This window comes from Panthera pardus, unplaced genomic scaffold (genome assembly GCF_024362965.1).
Source record: "Panthera pardus isolate Hobbes unplaced genomic scaffold, ASM2436296v1 HiC_scaffold_1, whole genome shotgun sequence".
Classification (NCBI taxonomy): domain Eukaryota; kingdom Metazoa; phylum Chordata; class Mammalia; order Carnivora; family Felidae; genus Panthera; species Panthera pardus.
Window position 1 is genome coordinate 36,216,540 of NW_026526654.1, and position 7,747 is coordinate 36,224,286.

Here is a 7,747-nt window from a genome sequence, read left to right on the forward strand (position 1 = left end):
ATATACTACGAAGTGGCATTGCAGTATTATGGGATTTTATACAGATGAGAATAAATTGAACTCATATGTTACTGTGATAATTTTTGTTTACATTAGATATTATCATTTAAATCTTTTCCAAACTTTTGAATGTGATGCTAATTATGATTTGAAGAATATAACTGGCGTGGGCTTTTTTTTTTTTTTTTTTTGGATGTCTGATTTTATTTGTTACCCTTAGAAAATCTTTCCTCCCCCACTGAACTCAGACTCAGAGGTGGAAGCTCTCAGACAGGACAGCCTTTGTCTCTTGCCAGTCTGTTCCTAGTGTTTTTCTTTGGCCTCCTTCATTCTCTTGCCCAAAGGTTTAGCATATTCTGCAGCCTCTTCCTTATTTTTCTTAGTACATTGTTTCTTCAGAGCAACACACGGATGTTACATGGAGTAACAATACGCTGAATTTTGGGTGCTTCGTTGTAGGCTTCTTATCTTTATTTGGGGGCTTTCTTACAACATATTGGCAGACATCATCTTAGATTGAAAAGTTTGCAGATTCTTTTTCTCCCCTTTTAACAACGACCAAATTGAGAACACTGAGATTGGCATCCACAATGCAACCCCAAGCAGATTTGTGCTTTCTTTGTCCAGGCCTCCTTGGTCAGTAGCAGGAATGCACCTTACTCAGCAGCAGGAGGACATGGCCATGGGTCTAGATACCCTGCTTCATGGAGAAGTCTTGTTTGTCATTGCCATCACTGATTCAGACCTCATAACCCTTCCATTCTTTATCCAGAGCATCAGCAGCAACTTCTGTGGCCATATACTTCCATAAAATGTACAAATTTTGAGTTCATCATCCACTTCAATAAGTTTCTGGAAGGCTGTAGCTGGGAAAGAAATGTTCAGCTTCATCCTATAACAGATTACCACCTCCAAGGTGCCACAAGATGAAGACATGCATGGGCTTCCTTCTGATATATTTTGGAAACAAGGTGTATTTGTAAAAGCCACCCATTCATATATTTTGTTCAACTTCTTTTGGAAGTTTTTTTTTTCCTTTTCCTTTTTCACTTTGTAGAAATATTTGATGCATTCTGCATAGAATTTTTATATATTCGTTGGACACATTTTCTTCTAGGCTTTTAGTTATATATATTTCATTTGTAAAATATCTTTTGAAGTATAGAAGTATTGATTATTTGACTTGTTAGTTTTCTTTAGTCGAATTGATCAATCTTTTTTTGTTTTAATGAGAGCAGGGATAAGGTCTCTCATGTTTACAAATTCCTAGTATTTATACTAGACTTCAGAACAAATTAAACTTGCAAAACGTATTTTATGAAAAAAATAATAAATTATCCTATAATATTATAGATTTACATTTTTCTTTTTTTAATGTTTATTTATTTATTTTGAGAGAGAGAGAACACAAACAAGGGAGGGGCAGAGAGAGGAGAGAGAGAATACCAAGCAGGTTCAGTGCTGTCAGCACAGCGCCCGATGTGGAGCTCAATCCCATGAACCATGAGACCATGACCTGAGCCAGGATCAGAATCAGGGACTTAACCAACTGAGCCACCCAGGCACGGCTATAGTTTTACATTTTTCAAACTTTTTTGTTTTTAAGTTAATTTGATTTTATTTTTGATAACAGTGTGAAATAGGATCATTTCCCCCAAATAGGTCCTCTCATACAATTTTATGAATAAAAAATCATTTACCTACAGATTGATAACACTATTACACACAATTTCATTTGTCAAAGAAAAATTATACTGTATAATATAAGTTAAACAGGCAAGAGAGACTTAAAGAGGGAGACTTTATTTAGAAAAGAAGGCAAAGCAATAAAGGAGAGAAACTGAATCCAACCTCCACTTAAACAAAAGGCAGAGGTTTTTAAGCACTGAAGTGAGTTAGTGGAAAAGAACTGGAAGACATTAGGGGAGAAATTGGTCAATGTAACTAGGCCAATGTGTTTGCTAATTGGTGCTTACTGAAATAAGGCTCCTATCCACCCACAATGACTGAGAGACAGGGGCTCCATCTCTCTTGATGACCACATTTCATAGGGATACCTCCCAGGTCCTCAAGAAAGGCATTTCTGGGTTGTAAATTTTGAAAAAAAAAAACACATCTCAAGGAGCAGAGAAAGAATTTAAAAATTTCCTGATGTAAATGTTCTGAGAAAAGGGAGATCAGGATCCTAGATTCAAGAAGAAACCTGTAGAAAGTATAGTCAAGCTGAGGAGAATGTTGCAGCTGTCTTGGTCACATTATAAATTAAATCTCTTTCTGGACTCTATTCTGTCACATTAATAAAAGTGTTTATTTCTGAATCACTTCTCATTAATTACTATTGCTGCTGATACTTTACCATCCAGACATCAAAAACTCCTTTTTGTTTCCTTCTTTTTATCAAACTCTTTTTTTTTTTGACAATTTTCTTGTTGAAACAAGTTTAATTCCAGTTTGTAAAGTTCTTTGAAAGATTGTGTTGAGCACTGCATTGAGTATAAAAGACACTGATGCTCCCTTTATACAAATTCCATTCTTCTCTTATTCCATGCTAAAACCCACCATTTTTCCCAATACAATAATATACTCTGTTAAAGAGAAAAAAGCAAAACATTTGTCAGTGTCAGATAAATGCTGGCCAGTGATTAGTAAGTGAAATTCCACGGAAAGTATCTGGGATAATTTTGTTTTGTCAGTCTGGGTTCTACTGCTTCCTTATCATTACTTCATTTATTTTTTTCCTTGCCAGGAAGGCAGGAGAGAAGTTGATGTTGGAATGAACATCAGCAGTCAGAGTAGAACCACCCAAAGATTCACACCACTACATCTACTTACATTTTGTTCCCAGCTGTTAACCTAAAAATTATTTATGCTCCACTCAAAACCAAACCCTTCCATATGTACCCTGGATTCTAACCTATTTCATCTGCATAAGGACATCAGTGAAAAAACAGTTTTTCATACACAGGTTTATGTGTATACACATACCTACATACAGAATCATATATATATATATATATATATTATAGGCATAGGTATAGGTATATTTTCCCCAACTATGGCTATAATTATTTGATTCCCCTTGAGCAAAACACACGTCAAAAAATATAAAATAATTATGTAATTTTATTAGCATCAATACTTTCCCCATTCCTGCCTAACTCAACACCAATCTTTCTAAATTCACCACATTATAAAGACTGTGTAACTTATCAAAATACCAATTAATCAATACCACTAAACCTGAAGTCAATTCTCTTAATTTTTTGCAGAATATCTCAAGAATACTTGATACAGTCCTTAAATCTATTCATTTCTTTTTCAGGTCATTTTATTCTTTTAGTCTTCCTTTTAATTCAGTAGATACTCCTTTAAAAAGATTTGTTTTGGTTTCTCCTCTTCTGTACAACCTTATATTCTTACACTGTTTCAGAGCTCCATTCTTTTTTTAAATTTTTTTTTAAGATTTATTTTTGAGACACAGAGAGAGAGAGAGAGCAGGGAGGGTCAGAGAAAGAGGGAGACACAGAATCTGAAACAGGCTCCAGGCTCTGAGCTGTCAGCACAGAGCCTGACGCGGGGCTCGAACCCACGGACCCGAGATCATGACCTGAGCTGAAGTCGGAGGCTTAACCGACTGAGCCACCCAGGCGCCCCTCAGAGCTCCATTCTTAATCCTTCCTCCACCTGCATGTATTTCTTGTAGATAAGTTTCTGTACTAAGACTTTAAATGACATCTGTATAATCATGACCTCCACATTTTATCTCTACTATAGACAGTCCCAGACTTGTATATGTATCTCCTTACTTGAGTTTTGTCTAACGGAGTGTCAGAGTGAATTCCTGACCTACCCTGACACTACCCAGCATCCTATCTCAGTTGATGGCAACTCTGTCCTTCAGAGATTTATTGATTACACAATAATTTAGAGTCATTGAGATTTCTAACTTACATTTACAGAGCTACAACCAGCTCTCAAAAGGAATCTGTTTATCTTCAAAATATGCTTCTGCTGAGATTAATGCCAGAGAAAGATAGAAGGAAACTGGGATATTGATCTTTTCATGGAACAGCTTCACAAATCATTATAAGCTCTGTCCAGAATTTTTGAATGAATAAAATAAACTCTGATTTTGTTATGTTACTGTGAACGCATATATATCATAAGTCATCAAATTTAATCTTAAGTGAAATAGAGAATTGTTTTCTGTACAATATTTAGTGCATCCTTCCATGAACATCTTATATATCTCACTGTGTCCTTTAGTGATACATTCATACTTCTCTTTATTATATTCTAGTATAATTCCTATAAAATTATCCCTGGAAACTTCATAGGTGTTGCTGTAATTACTAATACATATACTCTTTCTTCTTTTATTTTTTGTTAGATTTTTAAAAAGTTGTTAATAGTATACTAGGAGTGTCCGAGTGGTTACGCATTAGCTTGGCCTTTCAGCATAATATTTAATAGAAGTCATGATAGTAATATTTATATCATTTAACTTAAAAAATATTAAGTCTGTTACAAATCATGATGTTTTCCATATTAAGACTTTATCAAATAAGGTCTCTTTTGCTAACTAGTTTTATGTTTTATTTTCTTTAATTAATTTGGTATATCTTAATTATATATTTTTTTCTGTATTTTAAGATAGTCTTAATTTATCTACTTTAACTGATGATATGATAAATGTACATTCTTACCATTCTGTGAGTGTCTTTTGTTCTCAATTAGACCTTAACACAAAAGACTCAGGGAGAACTTGTATATACTTATGTTATCTTGGGTTGAAGTTCTTCTTTTTTACTCAACCATATTGTCTTGCAAGTCTAGTGTGTGAACACTCTGCTGTCTGCCTACTCATGTATTCTACCTTTCCCTTAAGAGTGGAACAGTGTAGGGTCACCTGGGTAGCTCGGTTGGTTAAGCATCCAACTCTTGATTTCAGTTGAGGTCATGATCTCACAGTTGTGAGATTGAGCCCCACGTCAGGCTGAACTTGGAGGCAGCTTAAAATTTTCTCTCTCTGCTCCTCTCCCCTGCTCACTCTTTTTCTCTCTCTAAAAGAGAAAGAAGGAAAATGGGGAAAGGAAGGAAGGAAGGAAGGAAGGAAGGTAGGAAGGAAGGAAGGAAGGAAGGAAGGAAGGAAGGAAGGAAAGAAGGAAGGAAGCAGCGAAGGAAGGAATGGTGGAGGGTGACTTGGAGCTAGAACTTTATCCCATCCCAACTCACTAAGTGGAAACACTATTGTCTGTGAACACATCTCCTCATTGAAAACTGCTAAGAATTTAGAAAATTGTGAACAGATTAGGGATTTTGTCTGATTTCCTTGTTATAAAAATATCGATATGATTATAACCACATTTTGAAGATTGCTGATTCTAGACTGGTGTTAATGATAGACTAAATTGCAACTTTAGACTGTTCTTATTTTCTAAGCCACATTTATGGAATTAGCTTGCACCGTATTCCATTATCTGTCTCATCCTTACTATGTCATGCTGGATCCATCATTCCAACATGTTTCATGCCAGTTACCAAATATATCAGACCTCCTGTCTTACCTAAGTCTGAATATAAAAGTAACAGTGTGTGTTTGAATGTATGTTTGTCACATGACTAAAGAAGTATGTTTTGTTTTCACTACAAGATCCTAGTAGAATTTTAACAAATTGAAAATTTAAGATTTTGCTCTCAAGCAATTTAATAAATTAGTCTTTAATATTTATATTGTGCATTATTTAAAAAGCCTTGCACTTTCCACTCTTTGGCTGTAATAAATATATAAATTTGATTTTACTTCAATGAGAAATTCAAGGATTTCCTAACATAACCATGCTAAATTGTTTTCTCATTGGTGCATGGTACCTCTTATAAGGCTAGTGGTTGTAAACATTTAAAACGCATGGGCATTTCAAATGTGAATAGGTCACTTAGTAATTTGCAATTCTTCACTTTCAGTATCTTTTCCTTAAACTAACACTTCCTATATTGAACACTACTTTAATACAACATAGCATTCATTTGTCAGGCATCCCAACCACTCTGATGAAAGACAGAATGATAGGATATCTAAATTCCAATTAAATGCACTGCTGCACTCTAATCCTGCACTCAAGAAACTGGGAACAAGAGCCACATGCTGTGACCTAAATGATGCTTTGATTGATAATGCATGGCCTTTCCTCTAATTTTTAAACATGTAACTGAAATGGAAAGATACTGTAATCATAATCAATTTGTGCTTGAGAAATGAACCATATTTAGAAGGCAAATATTACTTAAGCAGATTTTTTCAGGGAGGGAGTTTGTGTATTCAGAATTTTTCATATTATATGAAGATAATGTAGCAATCAGTTTTTGCTTTAAGCTGTATGTTTAAAGTCTTTTGTAAAAGTTCTGTTTCCATCAATGAAAAATGAGGTAGCTGAACCCAGTTTGCTTCTTTGTTACTGGAGACTTCAAATGAATTACCACAGGAACAACAATGCTAAATCATTGATGCAAAGTGAGAATAATTAAATGAGACTTAGTGAGTGCGAAGTGATATGAAAAAGAAAGAAACTTTTAAAGAATATTTTATTTAATGACAGATTATTAATTTGAAATATAATTGAAATATTAAAATGCAATTAGTTTTGAACATCAATTTCTAATATTTATATTAAAAAGAAAAATAAAGAATAGAATACTTCCAATAGTTTTAGATAATAATTTGGCAAATTTCAGCACAATAACTTTGGAAAATTGTTTTGAGTTATTTTTAAAACTTTTTAAATAAATTATTTTGATTATCTCATTTGAAAACCACTAATGGACACAAATATTAAAATTTAGTCACATGTAATTTGAAATGATCTCCACAAAAAAACATACAGCTCATGTTTCATGGTAACAGATGAAATTGTTTCATTAACTCTTCTTGATGAATGCTAGCTCAGAATTAGACTGTGTGCTCTGCCTAATCAGTCAGCCCCCTACTTTCCCTCTCCATTGCCTCCTACTCTAACCTTCCTTGTAGTTATGAAAATATCCACACCCAGGAATAATGAATCTGAAAATAGGGAGTGTTTCTATATTACATTTAGCAATAGAAAATATTTCAATGAATTCTTCCTGAGTAATATATCCAAGTGAATTTTGTATGTGTGTGGTTTGTTTAATTTTTTTTTTTTTTTTGCCTTATTCTATCAACAATTCCAAATAGCAATTCGTTGTTTGAAGAAAATGAAAAGTAGGCTGGAGGTTCCATTACATACATTGTAGTAAACCCAATATATTATAACGTATTATCAATGCAATACAGTTATAACAAGTTATCACTATCCAGTTGAATTCCACACATTTATTTACCAACAACATTTTGCTAGATGATCAGTTTCCAAATTGTTTTTCTTGGTGACTGGCTGAATTGACATGTTGTTAACACACTTGTTTCCTCACTCCCTTTTAACTATTTCATATATTGAGGGGAGTTTTTAAAAGTTTGACTAATTCTTTACAACAAGAAATTTGGAAATTGTTTTCATTCTATTGTACAATAGTTTTATAAAATTTTCATATTATATAAAGAGCTTATGGGAGCATTATGGATAGCAAAAAGTAAAGAAATGTTGACTACAACTGTCCAGATACTTAGTTCCAGCTGTGTAATAATTTTGGCCAAATCATCTTAATATTCTCAAAATTCTGTTGTTTTATGGGCTCTGCTTTTAAAGTTTTCATATTTACAGTGTGTGACTTT

At 33.7% G+C, this 7,747-nt stretch overlaps 1 pseudogene; it reads right to left on the bottom strand.

Annotated features, from left to right (window-relative positions):
- Positions 1 to 216: 216 nt before the first annotated feature.
- Positions 217 to 891, bottom strand: LOC109263975 (40S ribosomal protein S6-like; annotated as a pseudogene).
- Positions 892 to 7,747: the final 6,856 nt, after the last annotated feature.